Here is a 27,309-nt window from a genome sequence, read left to right as displayed (position 1 = left end):
ATGACTATATGATAGCGGAACAAACACTGGTAGCAGTTACTTGTGTAAAATATCTGGAAGTATGCATGCGGAACGATTTGAAGTGGAATGATCATATAAAATTAATTGTTGGTAAGGCGGGTACCAGGTTGAGATTCATTGTGAGAGTGCTTAGAAAATGTAGTCCATCAACAAAGGAGGTGGTTTACAAAACACTCGTTCGACCTATACTTGAGTATTGCTCATCAGTGTGGGATCCGTACCAGATCGGTCTGACGGAGGAGGTAGAGAAGATCCAAAGAAGAGCGGCGCGTTTCGTCACAGGGTTATTTGGTAACCGTGATAGTGTTACGTAGATGTTTAATAAACTCAAGTGGCAGACTCTGCAAGAGAGGCGCTCTGCACCGCGGTGTAGCTTGCTCGCCAGGTTTCGAGAGGGTGCGTTTCTGGATGAGGTATCGAATATATTGCTTCCCCCTACTTACACCTCCCGAGGATATCACGAATGTAAAATTAGAGAGATTAGAGCGCGCACGGAGGCTTTCAGACAGTCGTTCTTCCCGCGAACCATACGCGACTGGAACAGGAAAGGGAGGTAATGACAGTGGCACGTAAAGTGCCCTCCGCCACACACCGTTGGGTGGCTTGCGGAGTACAAATGTAGATGTAGATGTAGATTTGAATAGGCATGCCAGTATTAGCTTCTTTGGTGCTTCAGTGTACGACATTTGTCCAGGACGATATTCATCTCTGTGAGAATCAAGCTGGATTCGACTAACATTTATTTTGTGAAACAGTGTGCTCTATCTATCTGAGAGATCCTTTAGGTATTAGGTGACCCCTCGAATATTGTCTCGTTCGTCAACTTGCAGAAACCCTTCAATGCAATTCCGAAAGATTCTTCAGCAGTGAAGCAAATACGAAGTTATCGGACCAGAGTTTGACTGGATTCGAGACTTAGCTGACTGAGAAACATAATTTTTTAATCACGGCTGCAACTACTTTGTTCAGCCTAAACCAAAATTCGATGGTAAGTGTGGTGTAAATTCCGCGCGACAGTTACTAAATGTCGGCACATGAAATGTTATTTTTATTTTATTTATGTGCTGTGTTGGATAACAATTATCGGGATAGCAAGTATTTATAATCAGTTTCTTCATCGGTATTCACTGATCTGAGGAAAGGAAAGGGTTCTATCTCCAGTGTCTCAATAAACGAATGGGAATGAATAATCTCATACAGTTTCAAAGAACTGACACGCATACAAATCTTGTTAATGGGATTACTATTCCTAGAATCTGTCTGTACTGTAGAATGATATTTTACATTTGTTACACTGCTCTGATTAAATACTTATCTGTTATTAAAAGAATTCGTATTAATACTTCAATCCCAGATGCACCTTTTCGATTACATGCCATGTTTCGATCACTATCGATCAATTTAAGGTCTAAAATAAAATAAAACTAAACATTGGCTGCGTGGTCAACGACCGTTTACAAAGTAAAATTAACAGCAATACCAGCCTCGTTCGCTAAAAAGGAATCTTTTGACCCAGGTTTCAGCACTGCTATGAGTGCCTTCTTCAGAAATACAACTCTCAAATTGGCTTATACCATAATTACAAAATTACAGGAAAGAAAAGCTAGTACTTACGCTTAAACATCAAAATGATAATGTGTACATCAATAGACGTAGAAACTGTAAACGCCATGAAGTAGTAAAATTATAAAATGGTTGTAGAGGCTCTCGGAGAAGGAAAAGAGTGTAGGGACGGGTGCAGCGGGGTGGGGGTTGGTAGGGGGGGGGGGGTTGGGAGAGGTAAAGATGTTACACATTTAAGAAAAGAGAGTCTTACATCTCAAATCGTAAAACATCTAGTACGTAAATTTTTTCCCCTTAAAACATTGAAAGTGGGATAACACAGTAAACTGTGAAAGTGTGAATTAAATTACTAAAACTGAATCACTGTCTACAATATTAAAAAAGTGAAACACTGGAATTATGAAACCATAATGTCTTGCTGTAAAACTATAAAAATGAGAATTGTATAAAAATTCTCATTAAAATAGAAAAGGTATGTATCAATGGAAGTGTAAATAGTAAAAGGCATAAAGATCGTAAAATTACATAGAACTTTATTTTCACTAAATGTTAATCTTTAAAAAAACATTGAGAGTAAAAACCAGGAAATTATAAAACAACAAAAATAAATGAGAATTATTTTACATATCAATACTGTCGCTGATTTTATTGGGACGTGTGCGAGAAGATATTAACACAGGATAGTTGGATAAGTAAGGGGTTTGATAGATTTTTGAAGAAATGACTGCTCTGACTGTACTGGATGGATAAATGTAACGTGTGGAAAAAATGATGGCAACCTACAGACAACGGATGTACTAGCAGCTTGGGCACAGCCCCTCATGGTTAACCAACAAGAGCAACTCCACGAGAAAAGCATTAAATTCAGTCGCAACGGATTGGCTACTGTCTGGCAGTACAATCGCATCAAAATTAAGAACTAAAGCGAACACCATTAGGCACTATTTACTCGTCAAGTGGTGTGCAATATACTACCCTACTCTATGTGGATCGGTTAACAAATAAGACTTGATAGAGATTTGGAAATAACTCGGAACTATTTAGATCCCGTTTGGAATCAATTTTATTAATCGGAGAGCACTGTGGGAGTTCTACAGGACAACTTGAGCGACATGAGACATTGTCTATCGTGTGCTGACAGTTACGAAGAATAGTCAATTAATTATGGAAAATTAAGTATGTGATTCACTGGAAACTTTAAAGAGCTTCACAGAAATAATGAATGTGAAAGAGGAAACACTCTTGGTTGATTTAAAACCAGGAGATACAGGAAACACTGAATTACGCCACTTAGTGCTAATCAACAAAGATAAGTTCGTTAAAAAAGCAAAAAAATCAATGTATTAAAGTATCGAAAATGTTAATTGAACGCTATTTAAACAAATATACTGGAAGAGAACCACGACGTAAGCCTGAGTGCTACTACAAAGCGTCATAAAAGCCCACCTTAACATGCGTGCTAGCAATTACTAACGCACATCACGTATTTCAATAAATTAATAATCGTGAATAATGTAAAAAAATAATAACGCCGTTTGAACAATCTTCATTTGGAGAGGACTAAAAAACATTAACTGCTCCTATACATCCTCCTGTGCAAACATTCTGAATTTACACAGCTGCAGGAATTTACCAATATTCGCACGTCTTGTACCAGACCTTGACGGAGACTGCCTGAATTTTTTCGTAACGTCCGGCACCTCCGCTCCAACAGCACGCCAAAACTCTCAACACTCACTCTGAACCACGTGATCACAACCAACCTCTGCTATTCAACTAACGAAGTTTGACGTCCGTGGCCAAGGATCTCTATGCTTACCAATAGAACCAAAGGTCTTCCGCTTTTGAAGCCCAGTGCAAAGTGCGTGGTTTCTGAAGGCTGTTAACTGATTGCCATACAACTCTTACTTCTTACGGGCATAAATGGGCAGGATAAGTTCACCAACTACTTACAGATATGTCATTTCATCTAGTCATACAAGTTTATCCTTGTTCAGAAGCAATTGGAATGTTAATCTTTCATATAATGAAACTAGTCTGCTCACATATTGACAATCGTGTTGAATAATTCGTTCTCTGAAGTAAACTAGAAGAGATATTTAGGGGCTACGAAGGAAGTTTTTTCAAGATGGGGTATAACTAGGTACCGGCTCTCACCATCGTTCATTCCATAATCACCTACTCAACCCGCTCGTAAGCAATACTCAAGAACCACAAAACTATATTCCTGTCGACAACGCGCCATGGTGTTCCGGAGGAGGGCGATTTAAATTCTCTGCTGATTTATCTGTGCAGTGGTTCCCGTAATTCGTTTCACGAAATGCCTTAATACGCCCTTTCAAAAGAAAAAAAAAGAATCCGCCGACTTCTTTCTCCCATAGTTCACGATACGTATTAGTGCGCAGTCCATAATGATTTGGACGAGACTTTAAGGCCTCAAATCTATTACTATGTAAGTTTTGTGGGTTATTACATTGCATCATTTTGTAAATAACTTTTAGTGTTGAAACCAACGTTTCAGCCACTTACGGTTTCATAAGTGGTAGTTATTTTTAGTACGACGTGGTACCATATCGAGAATACTTTCATGTTAATTGATTCTGCTCGCGAAAACATACATAATTATTAGTTAATTGTACCTACCTACACGTCTAAAAACCGCCACCGAAGCTCTTCGGAAGGCCAAAGATTATCGTATATTCATACTGAAAGACAATGAACTAGAATCTGGGAGTGTAAGTGTCAGATGACCAAAGTAACATCATTCCAGTAAAAGATAAAAACTTTATTCACTCATCTTAGGACAGCATTAATTCATTTAAAGAACAAACCGCTACGAGAAATCATACAATTAAAGGAAAATGTGCTAAGACGACCGTAAAAATCCTTTACAATAACCTTGTAATGCAAGCAACAAGTAATCAGTGCCGGTCGTGCTGTCCTACATGACTCTCCATGTTCCTGCCCTACACGACTTTCAAAGTTCCCGCAGCCACTTGCCTTACTATGACATCCACAAACGAGTTCATTAAACTACCATGCTATAAGTTAGGTAAGTAGCAAGGAACCTCCAAACTCAGGAAATTCGTAACAACTTCGGATAAACAGCACAAATCTGCTACAGTAATCCACAATATAAACTGAAATAACACAGTTCAAGTCCTTTGGCGTGCACTACCAGTGGAGCACGGGGACGCCAGAAAGCTAAAGCAATTTTCGCAACGACTGTTTTCCAAACTGGCTGAAACAAGAAACCAAACCTACTCGCCATGCCGAGATTCCACAGGCGGGCTCCCAAGACAGCACAGGTATCAGAAGCAAAGGGTTCAGAGACACGTCCACAAAATTCTCTTCCTCTTATGACGGCCGGGGCTGAACAGATTGGGCCCAGTATGTTTCCACAGCCAGTTTTCTAGTGCTTCCAGCCACTGCTTGCAGCCAATCCTGCAACTTAGTCCACTGCGTATTGCAGTCAATTAGCCTCCAACCAGCAAGTCCGCCTTCTCTTGTAGCTCTGTACAGCCACGGTATGTTGTACTTGGCCAGCGTTGCCTATTCCATCCATTCCGAGACGCTCCCAAATCTGTTACTTGGCAGTTAACTTAGGTAACTGTGGTAGAAGGGCTATAGATACAAGCGGGCACGCCCCTGACACACCAACGAAAATGGAAAGTCTTACACCTTTCAAATGTTTATCAATCTGTGTGGAACGGTTGGTCACATAAGGGATGTTACATAACACCAATACAATTGAAAATGATATCTCAATCGCGGTAAAATATAAATGCCGTGTGGCCAGGGCCTCCCGTCGGGTAGACCGTTCACTTGGAGCAATTCTTTCGAGTTGACGCCACGTCGGCGACTCGCGTGTCGATGGGGATGAAATAATGATGATATGGACAACACAACACCCAGTCCCTGAGCGGAGAAAGTCTCCGACCCAGCCGGGAATCGAACCCGGGCCGTGAGGTATGACTTTCCGTCGCGCTGACCACCCAGCTACCACGGGCGGACAATCACGGTCATCTGATTAGTTGCCTTGAGGATGGAAAGACTAGGAGAACAGATATTGAAATCAATTCGTTAGTCAAATTAATTTCAAGTACAGTAATAATCAAAGTAACAGTGCAAATGAATAATGCTAGCTGAAACTAAAAGGAAAAATTTTGGACTTCGACGTGAACAATTCATCGTGATGCTCAAGAAGTTAAGCTTTACAAGGAACCCAGACACCCCTTAACCCCAAAACATTTGCAAGAAGTAACCTTAGAATGTGCAGAATAACAATAGATCATGTTAAGAGGCTACCCTGTGTAACTGGTGACAAGAGACTTTCTAAAACCGAAGTGAATTGTCACTGAAGTCCCAATGTAACTGGCACACCTGCATAATATCGTGTAGGGCCACGTGAGCATGCAGAAGTGCCGCAACACGACGTGGCATAACTCGACTAACGTCTGAAGTAGTTCTGCAGGGAATTGACACCATGAAACCTGCAGGGCTGTCCATAAATCCTTAAGAGTACAAGTGAGTGGAGATATCTCCTGAACAGCACGATGCGTCGCAGATCTGCTCAATAATATTAGCGTCTGGGGTGCCTGGTGGCCAGCGAAAGTGTTTAATGTCAGAAGAGTGTTGCTAGAGCAACTCTGTAGCAATTCTGGACGTGTGGGGTGTCACATTGTCCTACTGGAATTGCCCAAGTCCGTCGGAATGCACAATGGACGTGCATGGATGTAGGTGACCACACAGGCTGCTTACGGACTTGCCGACTGTCAGTCGTATCTAGATGATGAGGGGTCATATATCACTCCAACTGCACACAACCCACATAATTACAGATCCTCCACCAGCTTGAACAGTCCCCTACTGACATGCAGGGTCCATGGATTCATGTGGTTGTCTCCATACTCGTACACGTCCAACCGCTCGATATAATTTGAAACGAGACTGAGCCGACGAGACAACATATTTCCAGTAATCTACAGTCCAATTTTTGTGTTGATGAGCCGAAGCGAGGTGTAAAGGGTTGTGTCGTGCAGTCATCAAGGGTACACGAGTGGGCTTCGGCTCCCAAAGCCCGTATCGATGATCTTTCGTTGAATGGTTCGCAGCAATTTGCAGAAGGATTGTACTTCGTCACGCTCAACGATTCCCTTCAGTCATCTTGGTCCCGTTCTTGCAGGATATATTTCCAGTCGCAGCTATGTCGGAGGTTTAATGTTTTACCGGATGCCTGAAATTCATAGCACACTCGTGAAATGGTCGTACGGGAAAATCACCACTTCATCGCTACTTCGGATATGCGGTGTCCCATCGCTCGTGCAGCGACTATAAGACCACGTTCAAACTCACTTAAATCTTGTTAACCTGCCATTGTAGTAGCAGAAACCGCTCTAACAACTGCTCAAACACTCGTTGTCTCATGTAGGCATTGCCGAGGACAGCGTCGTATCCTTCCTCTTTACATATCTCTGTATTTGAACGCGCATGCCTGTATCAGCTTCTTTGGCGCTTCTCTGTGCAATGAACTCTAAAAAACTTTAACAAACCAACTACATTCAAAATAGCGAATAAAAAAAATGGTTCAAATGGCTCTGGGCACTATGGGACTTAACATCTGTAGTCATCAGTCCCCTAGAACTTAGAACTACTTAAACCTAACTAACCTAAGGACATCACACACATCCATGCCCGAGGCAGGATTCGAACCTGCGACCGTAGCAGTCGCGCGGTTCCGGACTGCGCGCCTAGAACCGCTAGACCACCGCGGCCGGCTAGCGAATAACATCGTGCCTCGGGCATCGATGTGTGTGATGTCCTTAGGTTAGTTAGGTTTAAGTAGTTCTAAGTTCTAGTGGACTGATGACCTCATATGTTAAGTCCCATAGTGCCCAGAGCCATTTTTAACGCAATTACCAAATAATTTAGGAGGAAAATTAGACATACACGAAGATTGATATTCCGAAGGTCAAAATTTTGGCGAAAGCACCTGCACTCAAACAAGAATTTCAACGCTCGCTTCAACTGCATAATAAGTTTGACAGACAAATTAAATACATTCTCAAAACTGTTTTAAAACAATAGTAATTATACTGAACGAGGATGCACATCCACCAGAACTAGCGGGTACACCCTGAATTAGTTTGGAACAAACCTCTAGATACACCAATTAACTAACCACGCACAGGCGCCCAAGCTACCATTAGAATAAATAACTTGAATCCAATAAGAATTAACTTCTTCAGCAAATGATCTAAATTCAAACACAGCTTGCATACCAAACCAGTAAATGAGGAATGATAACACACATCCGCTTCGTGATATTAACTACATTTCAGGCATATGATGCAATGAGTTACAGAGCTAAGTAAGGAGGGCACCTCCAGTCAACACACAGTAGGAGAGCAGAAGTTGCTCGTCCAGTTTTCACAAGTTACAATGGTTAGATAGTTCATTCAGGTGAAGCACAAGCGGGAAGTGCATCGCAGAGTTCTTTAGTGAACTACAATATTTAAAGGGGAACCGTTCTAAAAAAGATTATTAATTATGGACACCATGAACACTTAAAGGAGGCAGTGAGTTGCACCGTACACATATTTTAAAATTAAAAAACCACTTATTCGGTCCAGACAACCAAATACTTAACAGTCAGTAACATGAGAATCAGAATGCTTAGAATCGTCGATTAAAGCCACTGAAAATATTGGAAGAATTGGGCACATAGCTAACTGTCTTGCCTCAAGGCCATAGCGTGTGACACAACAGATTTAACCATAGGGGAAGTTCCGAAACGTGCTCAGCCGTCAGGTCAGACAAGCTACTTGAGAACACAGGTGGAAGTCTGTATAAGACCCGCTCCCACTCCGCGACCCTAGTCACTGAATTTCTAATCTACTGGCTGTTGCTCAGAAGAACATCGTCACGGCGATAAACACCAGGCGACTTGCTCCCGTCAGCCGGCCCCACGCTCGCCCGAACAAGTCGCCACGGTCAACACGCCACGCTTGCACCAAGAAGGACTTCGGCGATGAGTCATGGATCCAGAATACGAAGACACTCGAATAAAGAAGGAGTAAATCTTTGACCCAGTTCCAACTGTGCTCCTCAGCGAACTTTAAGAGAACACCTCTTCTTCCGGCGCGGAATTTCAGGCCGTCACCCACGCTTCCTGGTGAAAACACTTGAGTGGTCCATCGATTCGCGGCATGGCTCAGTATCTATCATCAAAATCAGCATTATCTGTGGTCCCACGAACACGGTAATCACTCATATTCATCGTGGCATGAAAGCTAACAGTTCTAGAATGTCGTCTTGAGAAATTTCATGACATACTTGAAACACAAACGGTGTCAGCTCATAAAGATTGCTGGCTGGAGGATAGCACCAAAGTCCCATCGCGTCCGACACAGTCTCTAGTGAGCTCTATGTTTCTCAAGGCGTTAGTGGTGCGAACTATAGTGTGTGGTCTTGCAGTATCCTGCTGGAATACCCATTTTTGTACACTGGTTGTGGACAGTAGGACCAAACGTGTTACTATTCCTGCCAAATAAGGGTGAACATTCATCCAGCCTTCAACAGTTACCAAACCAACACTGTATTTATGTACTGTTATATCCAATATCATGGCACACAATTATACCAGAAGTGTGAGTTTAGAGAATAACTACTTCCTGTGACCTTTCGCGTTGCCAGCAATCTGAACGCGACAGACGAAACATAGACTCATCATTGATCACCATACAATCCCAGTGAGTTCACTTTGATTCTACACCAAGCAAATCTCAGCTGTCTAACAGATGGTGATAGCAATGAAATGACGCATAGGATCTCAGCTTCCACTATTATACATTTTCCCAATGCTTCGTAGCGGCACCCTGCTTGTAATCTCCGTCCAGAGTTTGGTGGTTATCATTCGTCTATTTGTAAAGGTCAGACTAATAGTGAGATGCTGAACAAAAATACACTGAGCGGTACAACACTAGGTTCTTTAGTTTATTTGGGGAGGAGACGGAGTGGAAACTATAACAAAAAAAGTTTATTATAACATATATAAGAAAAATTAACTAACTTCGTACAATCTATTTCCACAGGAATATCATGAGTATTGGCTCATGGGCATTGTCTCTTGACACAGACAAAGTACAAGTCTCTCACTCAGAGTACAGTTAACAATAACTTTTACGTAGTGTTCTGCCTGGTACATTTATTAAATAGCTGACCAAATAGAAGATAACGCTGTCGTCTAACTCAACACTCGCGGATTGGTCACATTGGTTCTGTGCTCGGCCGTAACTAGACTGGCGGATGCGGCGATGTCGTTCATTTGTCGATAGGGATTGCAGCTACCATCGTTTCTTGTGGTTGCGTTGCGAGACACCAACCTTACGTTGACATTTCTGGCTCTTCGGATGATATCTCAAACCGTCCGCCGATCTTCTCGTCGTGTGGTCCTAGAAGAATGTGTGCCTGCTCTTCTTCCACAGTTTTCCTGAGTGTACCACGTCACCATTCGTGATGCAGTATTGCACTACAGCAGGCTATAATTATGAAGTTCCCATGTCCGATATGCCAATGATTTCACATTTCTCAGTGTCCGAAAGATAACGATGAACTTCAAATACACCTCCTGTATCCATACTGCGTCGCGGTCTTTGTCTGAAAAGTTCCAGTGACATTTGTGACGCCAAATAGTCATCAAGTGCTCACTCTATTTCTCATTTGTTGCCATGGCATTTCCGGTATTGAGAATATTAAAGGCAAGCTTGCATTAGCATTGGCGTTCAAGGTATTCATTGTGCAACATTTGTAGAGTTCCGCACCTGAACTGGTAAAAACGGAACCCTTATAAGATCACTTCGTTGTCCGTTTGTCTGTCTGTCTGTCTCTTCTACTTTTCAAAACAAATGGACGTATCAAGTTCTAATTTATGTCCATATTAACGTCTGCGATCCCTTGGGAATGCACAAAAGTGAAGATTGTAAGTCAATGCAATCAAAAGGTAATGCCATTTATGACACGTATCAAGTGTAAAGTACGAAACCAGAATTTCCCTATAGATGGTGCTAGCCGTCAGCGTAGAGCCCGTGAGACCACGTCTGCAGTGCCCTGTGCTTCCTGTAACGGCTGCCAACGAATGTCAACTCATAGTAACCCAAGCTCCATACATCGGTATCTGTTTCAAACCCGTAAACATGCCGAATTTTTTGCCTACGAACTACGATTTGGGGACAGAATTGGTTTTCTGTTACCATTTGAAGAAAACTGCTGCAGAATCGCATCGAATGCTTGTAGAAGCTATCGGCGAACATTCTCTTGGGAAAATATAGTGTTTCGAGTGTTTCAAAAAATTCAGAAGTGGTGATTTTAACGCGAGAAAGCACGGAAAAAGTTCGAAGACAACGAATTGCTGGCCTTATTGTATGAAGATGATACTCAGTCAACACCAACTTGCAGAACAATTGAATGTGAAGCACAAATCCGTTTCTCTTCGGTTAAAAGCTATTGGAACGGTGCAGAAATTGGGAAAATCGATTCCGCATGGACAATAAAGACAGCAAGCAAATCGAAACACCACTTCTGAAACGTGGCTCCCAATACACAACAAAAAGTCGTATCTCCATAAAATAGTGACAGATGATGAGAAATGTATCCCAAGCGTCGTAAATCATGGGTGAATCCAGGTAAACCATCGACATCCACTGCTAGATCAAATCGCTTTCGAAAGAAGACAATGCTCAGTGTTTGGTGGGATCAGAAGCGTGTCATCTATTACGAGCCGATAGACCTCATGAAACCGTTAACACTGATCGCTACCAACAGCAAATGATGAATTTAAATCGAGTATTACGTGAAAAACGATGGGAATATGGAAAAAGACAACACAAAGACATATTGCTCCATGACAACACCCCGTCACACACAGAAAGAGGGGTCAGGGAAACGATCGAGGCGTTCAGTTGGGAAATACTAGGGCATGCGGCTTATTCTCCAGACTTCACTCCGTCCGATTATCATGTATTTGCATCACTGGGACATAACCTCGCTAAACAATGCTTCCGTTCGTATAAAATGTACAAAAATGGCTCGCCGACTGGTTCGCTTCAAAAGAAGGTTTTTCTTTGGCGTGGCATTTATAGACTGCAGGAGAGGTAGGAGAAATGTGTAAATAGCAATGGAGATTATTTTGAATAAAATATTGCTTACCAGTTTCAAGCAAGAGGCGTGTAATTATTGCCACCAAATTCCGGTTTCATACTTCTACACCTAGTATTCTGATACTCGCGAATTCAGTCATTATAATCTACAGGATATTTGCCCTTGGCGAAAAATCATGAAGTTTAGTAATAAGAAAGGTTTCACAATACAAGGAAAGGAAAAATATTAGGAAATTTGTTAATATGTAATTACATCACACGAAAAGTACTCTTTGACATTTGTTAGGCGACTTCAAACTTGAAATTAAAATATTCTCTTAAAAGTGTTGGAATCCGAGAAACCGATACCTCAGCAGTATGAATGACAATGGCAGACCAAAATAGTCGAGATTCTCGAGCCCGGGAATGGATGAAATGTATATACAGGGTGTTACAAAAAGGTACGGCCAAACTTTCAGGAAACATTCCTCACACACAAATAAAGAAAAGATGTTATGTGGACATGTGTCCGGAAACGCTTAATTTCCATGTTAGAGCTCATTTTAGTTTGTTCTTACACCTACTCTCAATGGAGCACGTTATCATGATTTCATACGGGATACTCTACCTGTGCTGCTAGAACATGTGCCTTTACAAGTACGATGGAGCTCCTGCACATTTCAGTCGAAGTGTTTGTACGCTTCTCAACAAAAGATTAGGTGACCGATGGATTCGTAGAGGCGAACCAATTCCATGGCCTCCACGCTCTCACGACCTCAACCCTCTTGACTTTCATTTATGGGGACATTTGAAAGCTCTTGTCTACGCAACCCCGGTACCAAATGTAGAGACTCTTCGTGCTCGTATTGTGGACGGCTGTGATACAATACGCCATTCTCCAGGGGTGCATCAGTGCATCAGGGATTCCATGCGACGGAGGGTGGATGCACGTATCCTCGCTAACGAAGGACATTTTGAACATTTCCTGTAACAAAGTGTTTGAAGTTACGCTGGTACGTTCTGTTGCTGTGTGTTTCCATTCCATGATTAATGTGATTTGAAGAGAAGTAATAAGACGAGCTCTAACATGGAAAGTAAGCGTTTCTGGACATATGTCCACATAACATATTTTCTTTCTTTGTGTGTGAGGAATGTTTCCTGAAAGTTTGGCCGTACCTTTTTGTAACACCCTGTATACGAGTCCTTCTTGCACCTGGCCAGTTTTTTATTTCAATCAGTATTTCTAAGGTGTACGATAATTTCAGCTATGTGTAACACGAGCGCATTCGGGTCCTCTCGCGTTTGGATCTGCCGCACACAGGAGGGCAAAAAAGTGGTTCGTGGAGACTCTGTGAGGCCGCGCGTCGGACGGCAACCTCGCCCCAGCCGGAATCGCTGGCCCGACGTCGGTCAGAGCCGCTGCCGCAGGTATGCGCCGCCCCACTAAATGGGGAATCTGTGTCGGCGGAATGAAGGACCGTCGGCGGGCGGGCGCTGTGGGCCTCCGGCCGTGCCGCCACATAAACAAGGCGTAATTAAAATATGCAAATTGCGCAGCAGCGGCGCTGCCGGCGACGCCGACGGCGCCGAACAAACCTAGCAAGGTCGCGCCGTGAGGAATTTGCATTTTAACGGAAACACCTCCCGTCCCTCGCCAAATGACAGGTAGGTAAACACTTTTAAAAACTAATTTTCGAGACTTGCAGCGAACGGAACCGCTGCAAAAAGCAAACAGTGTTCCCGAGATAGGGATTTGCAGCTAAAATATGCAAATTATTGAGGTTTAGAGAAAAGGAATGTCTACATCTGTGGAAAGGTGGAAAGGGAGAGCGCAAGTCATTGTTTTTTGCTGTAACTAAATCATTTTACTGAGTGGTTCGCTTCTAGTCTTGTTACTTGTTTTCTACGAGTAGAATTAATAAAATTTGGAAATAGTTTTTCTCAAGATAATGACGTCTTTTCAACATAATGAGAAAGGAGACATACTGCTTAACACATCTGATTTTTTTAAAGGATATAATATTCGCCGTCCACTGTAGAAACTATTTATTTCGAAATAATTTCAGTTCATGTCAGACATAAAAATCTTTTGCAGTACCACATGAAAATGGCCCAGAGGCAGAAATTGCAACTGTGAAATATATAATTCATGCAGTAAACGCCGAATATGACGACTGTAAACCCCGGCGATGATAAGTTAATCCATATCTGATGCTAATGCAGTTTCCGAGTATGAAAATCTTGCTTCGTGAGGCAGCTCTTTATCTTCACTAAAAGAAACAAACGATAGACCTGAACAGCATATGGTAAGCAATGTAGTGCTGACTCAAAAGGATAAATCAGTTGAATGAAAGACAGAACCACTATCTCGCATTACAAATGGATACCCAGTTTTCAAATTGTTCTTTTCCCGATCAATTGGAGACATTATAATCATCCACACCAGTGCTGAAGTCTATATGGGGATAAATGGTAAAAGTTAGATGTTCTTGACTTAAAGGCTTACATAAGACTGTTGTTCTTAACAGAAGTTTATAAGTCACATGGTGAGTCTAATGTAAGCAAATGTCAGGAATAAAAAGTTCACCCAATTTTCAGAGCTACAGTGTCACTAGAAACGTTCAAAAAGATATAAAGGGTTCTTCGATTTGATGATATATTTGTTACAGTAGCCTACATGTGTAACTTTTTGTGTTCCGGGAAACAGGGTATCTGTTGAGAGAACAGAAAAACGTGTGGTTTCTGAAGAGGGGCAGCAGCACTTTCAGTAGAAATCCTTGGGCACCACAAGAGAGGTAGAACGAGAGAATTTAACTGATGAAAGTATACAATATAAAAGTGTAATACTTTAAGTGGTACCCGTGGTCTAGGGGTAGCGTCTTTGATTTATAATCAAAACATCTTCTGTCCAGGGTTCGAGCCCCGCCACTGCCTAAATTTTGATAAATAATCAGCATTGGCGGCTGAAGACTTCCGGCATAAGAAGTCAGCCTCATTCTGCCAACGGCCTTGTCAAAGAGGGTGGAGGAGCGGATAGAGGTTCAGGGCACTCTCTTGTCCTAGGGGTGGGAGATTGCCCCTAAAGGCGGAAGAATCAGCAATGATTAACGACATGAGGATGCAGAAGGCAATGGAAACCACTGCATTAACGACACGTAGCGTGAATTCACAGGACATGTGGCCTGTAATTGAAAAAGTGTCATGATGATCTCTCCATTGGCAAAAGATTCTGGAATAGTCCCTCATTCGGATCTCCGGGAGGGGACTGCCAAGGGTGAGGGTACCATGAGAAAAAGATTGAATAATCTCCGAAGGGATAACGTTCTACGAGTCGGGGCGTGGAATGTCAGAAGCTTGAATGTGGTAGGGAAACTAGAAAATCTGAAAAGGGAAATGCAAATGCTCGATCTAGATAGGGGTCAGTGAAGTGAAGTGGAAGGAAGACAAGGATTTCTGGTCAGATGAGTATCGGGTAATATCAACAGCAGCAAAAAATGGTATAACAGGTGTAGGATTCGTTATGAATAGGAAGGTAGGGCAGAGGGTGTGTTACTGTGAACGGTTCAGTGACCAGGTTGTTCTAATCAGAATCGACAGCAGACGAACAACGACAACGACAGTTTAGGTATACGTGCCGACGTCGCAAGCTGAAGATGAACAGATAGAGAAAGTGTATGAGGATATTGAAAGGTAATGCAGTATGTAAAGGGGGACGAGAATCTAATAGTCATGGGCGACTGGAATGCAGTTGTAGGGGAAGGAGTAGAGGAAAAGGTTACAGGAGAATATGGGCTTGGGACAAGGAATGAAAGAGGAGAAAGACTAATTGAGTTCTGTAACAAGTTTCAGCTAGTAATAGCGAATACCCTGTTCAAGAATCAGAAGAGGATGAGGTATACTTGGAAAAAAGGCCGGGAGATACGGGAAAATTTCAATTAGATTACATCACGGCCAGACAGAGATTCCGAAATGAGATACTGGATTGTAAGGCGTACCCAGGAGCAGATATAGACTCAGATCACAATATAGTAGTGATGAAGAGTAGGCTGAAGTTCAAGACATTAGTCAGGAAGAATCAATACGCAAAGAAGTGGGATACGGAAGTACTAAGGAATGACGAGATACGTTTGAAGTTCTCTAACGCTATAGATACAGCAATAAGGAATAGCGCAGTAGGCAGTACAATTGAAGAGGAATGGACATCTCTAAAAAGGGCCATCACAGAAGTTGGGAAGGAAAACATAGATACAAAGAAGGTAGCTGCGAAGAAACCATGGGTAACAGAAGAAATACTTCAGTTGATTGATGAAAGGAGGAAGTACAAACATGTTCCGGGAAAATCAGGAATACGGAAGTACAAGTCGCTGGGGAATGAAATAAATAGGAAGTGCAGGGAAGCTGAGACGAAATGGCTGCAGGAAAAATGTGAAGAGATCGAAAAAGATATGATTGTCGGAAGGACAGACTGAGCATACAGGAAAGTCGAAACAACCTTTGGTGACATTAAAAGCAACGGTGGTAACATTAAGAGTGCAACGGGAATTCCACTGTTAAATGCAGAGGATAGAGCAGATAGGTGGAAAGAATACATTGAAAGCCTCTATGAGGGTGAAAATTTGTCTGATGTGATAGAAGAAGAAACAGGAGTCAATTTAGAAGAGATAGGGGATCCAGTATTAGAATCGGAATTTAAAAGAGCTTTGGAGGACTTACGGTCAAATAAGGCAGAAGGGATAGATAACATTCTAAAATCATTGGGGGAAGTGGCAACAAAACGACTATTCACGTTGGTGTGTACAATATATGAATCTGGCGATATACCATATGACTTTCGGAAAAGCATCATCCACACAATTCCTTAGACCAGCAAGAGCTGACAAGTGCGAGAATTATCGCACAATCAGCTTAACAGCTCATGCATCGAAGCTGCTTACAAGAATAATATACAGAAGAATGGAAAAGAAAATTGAGAATGCGCTAGGTGATGATCAGTTTGACTTTAGGAAAAGTAAAGGGACGAGAGAGGCAATTCAGACATTACGGCTAATAATGGGAGCAAGGTTAAAGAAAAATCAAGACACTTTCATAGGATTTGTCGACCTGGAAAAAGCGTTCGACAATATAAAATGGTGCAAGCTGTTCGAGATTCTGCAAAAAGTAGGGGTAAGCTATAGGGAGAGACGGATCATATACAATATGTACAACAACCAAGAGGGAATAATAAGAGTCGACGATCAAGAACGAAGTGCTCGTATTAAGAAGGGTGTAAGACAAGGCTGTAGCCTTTCGCCCCTACTCTTCAATCTGTACATCGAGGAAGCAATGATGGAAATAAAAGAAAAGTTCAGGAGTGGAATTAAAATACAAGGTGAAAGGATATCAATGATACGATTCGCTGATGACATTGCTATCCTGAGTGAAAGCGAAGAAGAATTAAATGATCTGCTGAACGAAATGAACAGTCTAATGAGTACACAGTATAGTTTGAGAGTAAATCGGAGAAAGACGAAGGTAATGAGAAGTAGTAGAAATGAGAACAGCGAGAAACTTAACATCAGGATTGATGGTCACGAAGTCAATGAAGTTAAGGAATTCTGCTACCTAGGCAGAAAATAACCAATGACGGACGGAGCAAGGAGGACATCAAAAGCAGACTCGCTATGGCAAAAAAGGCATTTCTGGCCAAGAGATGTCTACTAATATCAAATACCGGCCTTAATTTGAGAAAGAAATTTCTGAGGATGTACGTTTGGAGTACAGCATTGTATGGTAGTGAAACATGGACTGGGGGAAAACCGGAACAGAAGAGAATCGAAGCATTTGAAATGTGGTGCTATAGACGAATGTAGAAAATTAGGTGGACTGATAAGGTAACGAATGAGGAGGTTCTATGCAGAATCGGAGAGGAAAGGAATATGTGGAAAACACTGATAAGGAGAAGGGATAGGATGACAGGACATCTGCTAAGACATGAGGGAATGACTTCCATGGTACTAGAGGGAGCTGTAGAGGGCAAAAACTGTAGAGGAAGACAGAGATTGGAATACGTCAAGCAAATAATTGAGGACGTAGGTTGCAAGTGCTACTCTGAGATGAAGAGATTAGCACAGGAAAGGAATTCGTGGCGGGCCGCATCAAACCAGTCAGTAGACTGATGACCAAAAAATAATAATAAAATAAAAAAAATAAAATAAAGCTGAAACAGGCGAAAGGGAATACAAATATCGAAAAAATAAGATCGACAGAAAGTGCAAAATGGCTAAGCAGGGATGGCTAGACGACAAACGTTAAAAAGTAGAAGCACATATCACTAGGGGTAAGATACATGCTGCCTACAGGAAAATTAAAGAGACCTTTGAAGAAATTAGAACCACCGCTATGAATATCAAGAACCCAAATGGGAAACCAGTCATAAGCAAAGAAGGAAAAGCAGAAAGGTGGAAGGAATAATAGAGGGTCTACGCAAGGGATATTTACTTCAGGTCAATATTACGGAAATAGAAGAGGACGTAGATGAAGATGGGAAGGCACATATGATACTGCGGGAAGAATGTGACAGAGAACTGAAAGACTTAAGTCGAAACAAAGCTCCAAGGCAACACTCAATTTGAGCTACTGAAAGTCTTGGGAGAGCCAGCCATGTTACAATTCTTCTTTCTAGTGAGAAAAATGTATGAGACAGGCGACATACCCTCTGCCTTCAAGAAGAATGTAATAATTCCCATTCCAGAGAAATCAGGTGCTGACAGATATGAAAATTAGCGAACTATCACTTTAATAAGGCACGATTGCAAAATCGAATCCTTTACATAAGAGTCGAAAACCTGATAGAAGCCAACCTCCGTGATCAGTTTGGATTCCAGAGAAATGTGGGAACACAAGAGGCAATATTCACCCTACGACTTCTCTTAGAAGATAGTTTAAGGAAAGGCAAACCTACGTTTATAACTTAGAGAAAGCTTTTGACAAGGTTGGCTGGAATACTCTCTTTCAAATTCCAAATGTGGCAGGGGTAAAATGCAGGGAGACAAAGGAAATTTACAATTTATACAGAAACCAGAGTGCAGTTCTAGCAATCGAAGGACACGAGAGGGAAGTAGTGGTTGAGAAGGCAGTGAGTCACGGTCGTAGCCTCTCTCTGGTGTTATTCATTCTATATATTGAGCAAGCAGTAAGGGAAACAAAAGAAAAATTTGGATTAGGAAGTAAAGTTACGGGAGAAGAAATAAAAACTTTGAGGTTTTGACAGCAATGGGCTTGTAAGAGCAGTTGAACGGAAAGGACAGTGTCTTGAAATGAGGATATAAGATGAACATCAACAAAAGCAAAACAAGGGTATTGGAATGTAGTACAAACTTGTATTAAAAGAGGACATTTTACAGGTACTTACAATAAACTGGGTTGATGTTCCAGACCTCACTATAGGATGCAATTATATGCCATACATTTTCTAAGCCTAAATAAGGGCCACAAAAGTAATGGCGATCCAGTTTCCAACACGACAAGATTCAGTGTAAGATAGAAAACCAAATTGCCTTTACACTCTATTTTTGAATTTGGAAATTTCGTTACAGGACAGTAAATTTCATTTTAATACACTGAGCCGGCCGGTGTGCGAGCGGTTCTAGGCGCTTCAGTCTGGAACCGCGGGTCCACTACGGTCGCAGGTTCGAATCCTGCCTTGGGCATGGATGTGTGTGATGTCCTTAGTCAGATTTAAGTAGCTAAGTTCTAGGGGACTGATGGCGTCAGATGTTAAGTCCCATAGTGCTCAGAGCCATTTGAACCATTTCAATACACTGAAGAACCGAAGTAACTGATACGTCTGCCTAATATGGTGTACGGTCCCCGCGAGCACGCAGAACTGCCGCAACAAGGCGTGACATGGACTCAACTAATGTCTGAAGTAGTACTGGTGGTTACTCACACCTTGAATCCTGCAGCGCTGTCCATAAATCCGTAATAGTACGAAGGGGTGGAGATGTCTTCTGGATAGCACGTTGCAAGGCATCCGAGATAGGCTCAATAATGTTCATGTCTGAGGAGTTTGGTGGCCAGCGGAAGTGTTTAAACTTAGAAGAGTGTTCCTGCAGACACTCTGTAGCAATTCTATACGAGTGGGGAGTCGCTTCGTCGTGCTGCAATTGCCGAAGTGTGATGGAATGCACAGTGGACATGAATGGATGCAGGTGATCAGGCAGGTTGCTTATGTACGTGTCACCTGTCAGAGTCGTATCACTCCAGCTGCACAAGCCCCACACCAATACAGAGCCTTCACCATCTTCAACAATTCTCTGGTGACATGCAGGTTCCATGGATTCGTGCAGTTGTCTTTATACCCGTATACGTCCATCCGCTCGACACAATTTGAAACGACACTCGGCCGACGACGCAACATGTTTCCAGTCATCAACAGTCCAATGTCGGTGCTGACGGCGCCAGGTGAGGAGTAAAGCTTTGCATCGTGCTGTCATCAAAGGGCTCTGAAAGCCCATATCGATGATGTTTCGTTCAATGCTCCGCACGCTGAAACTTGCTGATGGCCCAGCACTGCAGCAATATGCGCGAGGGTTGCACTTTTGTCACGCTGAACGATTCTCTTCAGTCGTCGTTGGTCCGTTCTTGCAGAATTTTTTTTTCGGGCACAGCGGTATCGGAGATTTTACGTTTTACCGGTTCCTGAAATTCACGGTACACTCGTGAAATGATCATACGGAAAAATCCCCACTTCATCGCTACCTCAGAGATGCTGTATATGATCGCTCGTGCGCCAACTATAACCCCACGTTCAAACGTTGATAACGTGCCATTGTAGTAGCAGTAACCAATCTAACACCTGCACAGACTCTTGTCTTATATAGGCGTTGCCGATCGCAGTGCAGTATTCGTCCATTTTACATATCTCGGTATCTAAATACGCAAGCTCATTCCAGTTTCTTTGGCGCATCAGTACATATTTGGGAAACCAACCACGACTAGTTCTATTATTCTTTGCTCTTCAGTTCATCCAAAGCAGCAATGCTTTACGGCGCGAGTAGAGTCCTCTCCCAAAACAAAAGTAGCAGCTATAGTTAGATATTAAATTTATAACACATGCTGATGGCTACCAGATAAACGGTGTTGAAGTTCTTCGCCAGAAAATACAACCGAAAGCCGCTTCTGGCAATCGGTACCAGACTATCCTGTCATCTACTAGTAGTCATAACATTTAAAAAAATTCCCGGGTTACATACGTTGGTGTTATATCCGATAGGATCAGCAAATGGCTTAGGAAAGAGGGGATTATACCCGCCTTCCACAACCCCCATAAGGTGGGGCACCTCTTGAAGCACCAGAGAAGATAATCGCTACTCTCAGTTGGGCGTCTATCGCTTACAGTGTCCTTTAGTCTACACGGGCTCAGAGAGCAACAGTACCTTAGCGAAAGGTAGGAGACGGGATACTGGCAGAAGTAAAGCTGTGAGGAGCGGGCGTGAGTCGTGCTTCGGTAGCTCAGATGGGGCAGTTGGTACAGTCGTGCTTCGGTGGGCGAGCTGTGCGGACGGGCCTTGTTTACGTGCTCGCTGCGGCCGGCCGCGCGCTGACAAGTAAGTGGGCGCTCTTGCGGCTTACACGCCAATTGTATATTTGAAAATGAATCGAACATGAATATGACGCAACCGCTTCGCAAAGATACTTTGAAGTTCACGTTCGATGAACGCTTTGCACGACCTAAAGCATTCGAAGTAGAACAGTTCTTGCGCGATGTAGTAAAGCTCAGTTCCACTGATATAATTGGGATCCACTTATCGATTGTGAGTAGCACAGTTTATGTAAAGATGGTGAATGCTAAATGCTGTGAGAGGATTATTGAAGGATGTGGAGGATCTTTTAAATTTAATCACTGTGATGGAAACGTCGGTGATGTCAAAGTAGATCATGCAGGTTTCGGGATAAGAACAGTCCGTATTTTTGAACTTCCCTTTGAAATAACTACGGAACAAATTAATTGCGTCCTCAAAGCATATGGGAAGGTCATTAGTAATGTTGCGGAAAAGTGGACCACCTTTCAAACGTTTCCAGTTTTAAATGGTGTCAGGCAAATAAAAATAGATCTTCAGCAGCATATTCCCTCGTATGTTTACGTATGCGGTTATAGAGCTATTGTGATGTATGATGGACAGCCGCGTACTTGCTCCGGCTGTGGACAGACTGGACACGTACGTTCAGAATGTATACAGAGGAGAGTGACGCAGGTACCGGCGGGGGAAGTAGTCCCTCCCATGACGATGACGACCTTACCAGTGACATATGCTACGGCCACCCGTGGCCACTCTGCTACGACACCGAGTTTCGCTTTGGAGAGCAGTGGCGACAGAAAAGACAACGACCAAAACTTGTCAGTGACCACTAGCTCTACTGAAGTAACGACTGTCGTTCCGTCGCCTGACGCGGCGCCCATTACAGAAGCAGGATGTCTTCCCAAAAATGACGGAACTACTGAGCAAGATGTACAGAGAGACGAGAACGAGGATGCTGCACAAGATCCCAGCACGGCTTCCGAGACTGAAGAGCGACAGAAATCCGGATCTCTTCCCAAAAAGCATAAAAAACGGAGGATAGCTCCACCTGACGCTCCTCAAAAGGTACAATCAGTGCGTGAAAAGGCACAACAAATTGGTCGCAAAATCAGTGGTATGACATCCGTCAATTTTGACGTAGACCCACAGACCCCGCATACAGCGGGAAAAGACGAGTTTCGAAAAGTGAAAACGCCGACGCAACACGATGGTGAAACGAAACGGTCCACAAGTAAAGAAACAAAGAACAGAACTCCATCTCAACGTGGACCAGAGATAGAGTTGTCTCAACGCAGTGATACGAAAAATTGGGCAGATGACATTGAAGAATTTCCTGCAGATGAGGAAATGAAGGAAGTGTCACACCTACCAGGAGGAAAGATTCCAGTGCAGAAAGACAAACAAATGAGGGACGAGACATGGTCTCGGCCATAACATGGAAAACCTTAGGCTTTGTCGACAGTGGGTCATAACGACTTGTATCCTTACTTAATTAATCATGAATTCGTTACAAGCTTATAGAATCGGGACTTTGAATCTAAACAAGATCCGTAGCGAATTAAACCTTAAGAACTTGCAAGACATGCTCTACGCCGCTGACATTGATGTTATTATGTTACAAGAAGTAACAGATATTAGACTGGATGCCATCACAGGTTACAATGCAGTCGTAAATCCAGGGAGCGACAGTGACCTCGGAACTGCGATACTCGCCAAAGAAGGAATTATCATCAAAGATGTGGAGAAACTGGTAAACGCCAGAGGTCTAGCTGTCACCATTCACAATACGCGTTTTATAAATATTTATGCACCATCTGGCACCGGGAACAGGAGGCGAAGAGCTGAATTTTATAAAGATGATATAGTTCCCCTTTTCGGTGGCCGCTACGAGCATATCATTTTTGGAGGTGATTATAATTGTGTGCTGTCTCCAAAAGACCAGACGCCGCATTTTAATAACTGTGCCGAACTCGGAGCCGTAATTACAGAGCTCCGCTTAATTGACACCTGGGAGCTCAAGAACGGTGCATTGCCGGGTTTCACTCATATTACGAATCATTCCGCTAGTCGCATCGACAGGATCTATGTAACAGTCGACCTGGAAACACACGTTCTCCAGACAGAGTTATGGCCCACTATCTTTTCGGATCACTCTGCATACATATGTACCATGAACTTAAAACGGCAAGAAACGTACAGGGGACGAGGCTTGTGGAAGTTGAACGTGGAGCATCTAAAAGACCCTGAATACCACGAAATATTCAATAACGTATGGAACGCGTGCGAGAACAAATTCGCTTCATATGCCTTGGCACTGGCATGGTGGATGAAATGTGTGAAACCCGCGATAAGAAAATCGCTGATGAATTACTCCCGCGAGAGAAGTGTTTGGCAAAAACGGACGATAGAATATTACTTCCAAGTCCTTCGTGACCTATATCAATCTGATGAGTCCGTAATCGCCAACTACGTGGAAATAAAACGGATTCAGGCTAAACTTCTCGGACTGAAGCGGAAACAGCTGGAAGGTCATCAAGTAAGAGCAGGACTTCACGATGCTGTAAAAGGAGAGCAAACATCTATATATCATGTGATTAATGAGAGGAAGGGGCAACGCAGGAAAATAATAACCGAACTAAGATCTTCTGACGGTAGGTTACTGACGCAGCAAAGTGACATCAAGAACGAAATTCACAAGTACTTCGCATAGTTATTAGGCAAAACGACAATGGATATCCCGGTGGACAATGACATCATGACGGGATTCACACGCGGGCTCGACCCGGTAGAAGCAAACAACTTGTTAACTGAAATCACAGAAGAAGAAGTCGCAGACGCTATAACACGAAGCCCGAAAAATAAGTCTCCTGGGCCTGACGGAATCCCAGCCGAGTTCTATCAAATGTTCAGAAGACAGATGATTCCCAAATTAGCGTGTATCTGTAACGAATTAATGAATCCCGCCAATGGCATCCCAAGTGACTTCCTAGAAGGAACCATTGTTCTAATCCCGAAACATCCTGCAGGAAAATCTGTAACAAATTTTAGGCCTATCACTCTCCTAAATTCGGACTATAAAATATTTGCCCGCATCATAAACGAAAGATTAAAATCAGTATTGAACACAGTCACTGGATCATATCAATCGAGCGTAGGAAAAGACAGATCAATTTACCAAATACTGTGCGACTACAGAGATATTATTTCCATTGCCGCAGCCTGTAAAATAAAATGCGCCATCGTATCATTGGACTTTGAGAAAGCATTCGATAGAGTCGATCATGCTTATCTTTTTCACACCATGCGTGCCATGAACTTCCCGCAAGGTTTTATCAACATTATTACAAATCTTCTGCAGAAGTCAACATCGATAGTTATGGTAAACGGTCAGTCCAGTAAGCCCATTGTAATGAAAAGTTCGGTGCGACAAGGGTGCCCGATGTCTATGTCACTCTTTGCAATAGCAATCGAGCCATTGCTTTTTCGCCTCAGCCACAACCTACAAGGATTCACTACACGCGGCCGTAGGATTGTCTGCAGAGCATATGCCGATGACGTTGCATTTATTGTCAAAGACAACGACGAGATAGAGAAAGCACTCGACATAATAAACAAATATGAACAAGTATCTGGTGCGAAAATGAATAGGAATAAGTCTGGCATAATGAATATTGGAAGCGGATTAGGAGTTCCCATTCATGGGCCAATAAAGGAAATTGTCACCATGACATGTCTTGGAGTGGAATACACAAGAAATATTCGGCAGACCATCGCAGTTAATTACAGAAGAATCCTCAACACCATCCGTGCCTGTATACGTCAGCACAATCTCCGTACTCTTGATGAGATACAAAGAGTGGCTCTCGTCAACATCTATTTGTCCTCTAAATTAAATTACGTGGCTCAAGCCCTGCCAATGCCGAGGCAAGTGGCAAACAGGATTTTGGCTGCTTTTGGCCATTTCGTCAGCCGCGGCCACATCTTCAAAGTCAAGTACCAGACATTGACTCTACCGACTGGGAATGGTGGATTGAATCTCACAGACGTGTACAATAAAGCACAAGCATTGTACGTCTGTAAAACATATAAACTGTGGAAGCGGTCAGTCGACAGTGTCACCGCATTCTTGTTAAATGAAATAGCGCCGGTCAGCCAGGACGCCCCAATAGACGTTCACCATATCCCAAATGAACTTTACCACCTAAAACATTTCTTCGTATAGTATAGCTACATTGGACTGGGAACACCCGAGAAAGATGTCATCAAAGTCAAGAAAATATACCAAAACTTAATGAACTTTCAGACCAAGAACATCATAGAACAAAAATACGTCGGTCACTCTTGGCATGATATCTGGAGGAACATACATCACCCATATTTACCAACAAAAGTGCGGTCATTGTGGTACTACTTTGTGAATAGGAAATTTACAACGAACTCCAGACTACATTCCATTCACCTGGCTGATTCCCCTTTGTGTACCATTTGCAACCTGATTGATACAGATGAACATCAATTTGTCTGTGGAAATGCGAATAATATATGGTTGTCAATCAGAAAAAAATTAGCAATTATGCAGAGAAAACCGCCGTATTTGATAACGCCAGCGTGCCTTTTATACCCGGAAGAGGAGTTATACCCCACCTGGAAGAAAAATGCCGTCAACTGGTTGAAGGGACACGCAGTATTTTACCTGCTGTCCAGTAAAGAAAGGAGCGAAGAAGATTTTTGGACGTACATTTCCGACCAGCATCACAAGTTACTACGCATGAATAATTATTATGATACATACGCCAACTTCCTCAGAAGAACAGTCATGTGAACTCCATTTTCGATGATGCGATTCAGAACATGAAGAAACGAGAGACAATTTGATCTTTGAAAAACAAATACGATCAAGTGACGAACATCACTATCTGGTTTAGACTTGAATTTTTTTTTTTTTTTTAAATGCCAAGGAACCTTTGTTTTATTACTTTTAAATGTCAGTTGAAAAATATGTACTACTGTAGAATGTTATGACTAATTGTAGTTTCTCGCTTCACACGCCCGGGTTCTCGGGTTCGATTCCCGGCGGGGAGTACCTTGGTTTATTTTATTTTTTTTTTTAACTTATTTGTTTTAATGTTTAAATATGAGGGAACTTGGGCAATATAGAGCTTCAGTGATTATTCTAAATACATTGCATGATTTAATTTTTCATTTTAAGTTATTGGTTATAACGTTTAAGGAAAAGGAAATTTTGTTTAATTTAGAATCTCAGTAACTACTTTTAAATATTTTAAATAATCTGAAGTTTTTTAAAAGGTTATTGCTTCTGATGTTTTAGAAAAGAAAAGGAAGTTAACATTCTAAAAATTTGCATGTTAGTACAGTTTTGAAGTATTATGTGTTTTAATGTTCAAGAAAAGGAAATTACAAGTTTTCTGTATACCTGTATATCCCTGTGTAAACTAAGAAAACCAATAAATGTTCTGTTACTGTGAAAAAAAAAAAAAAAAGATGGTAGAGCACTTGCCCGCGAAAGGCAAAGGTCCCGAGTTCGAGTCTCGGTCGGGCACACAGTTTTAATCTGCCTGGAAGTTTCATCTCGCTTCATGTTTTCCATGTCTCACGGAAGGGAAAGTCGAAAATCGGACGTTTCGCACAACAGCAACATTTCTGTGCCAGCTCATCTGACTATTGAACATGACTGTTGGTGATACAGATGAGACGCTGAATGCTTTACGTCAAATTTGCCTTGAAGTATCAATTTCACACAAGCTAGAATCAGATTATAACCTGACACTTACATCTAGGTTTGTTTTTGAGATATTAATAAATATTTATATAGTGTTCCTAGAGTATCTGAACCGCAAACATCAGCCAAAAAATGAAGTCTCTCTCCCTCTCTTTTCTCTGCTTACATTCCGGACCACGTTGCGCTCGATTCTGTGATGGAACTGACTTTTATTTATCCCGAATGTATGGTAGTGACTACGGGGATCCGCATAAAGCACTAGAAGTGTAACAATATTCTCTCTTTCCTC

The sequence above is a fragment of the Schistocerca serialis genome, chromosome 4 (genome assembly GCF_023864345.2).
Source record: "Schistocerca serialis cubense isolate TAMUIC-IGC-003099 chromosome 4, iqSchSeri2.2, whole genome shotgun sequence".
In the NCBI taxonomy this organism is placed as follows: Eukaryota; Metazoa; Arthropoda; class Insecta; order Orthoptera; family Acrididae; genus Schistocerca; species Schistocerca serialis.
Note: the sequence above shows the minus strand (reverse complement) of the source record.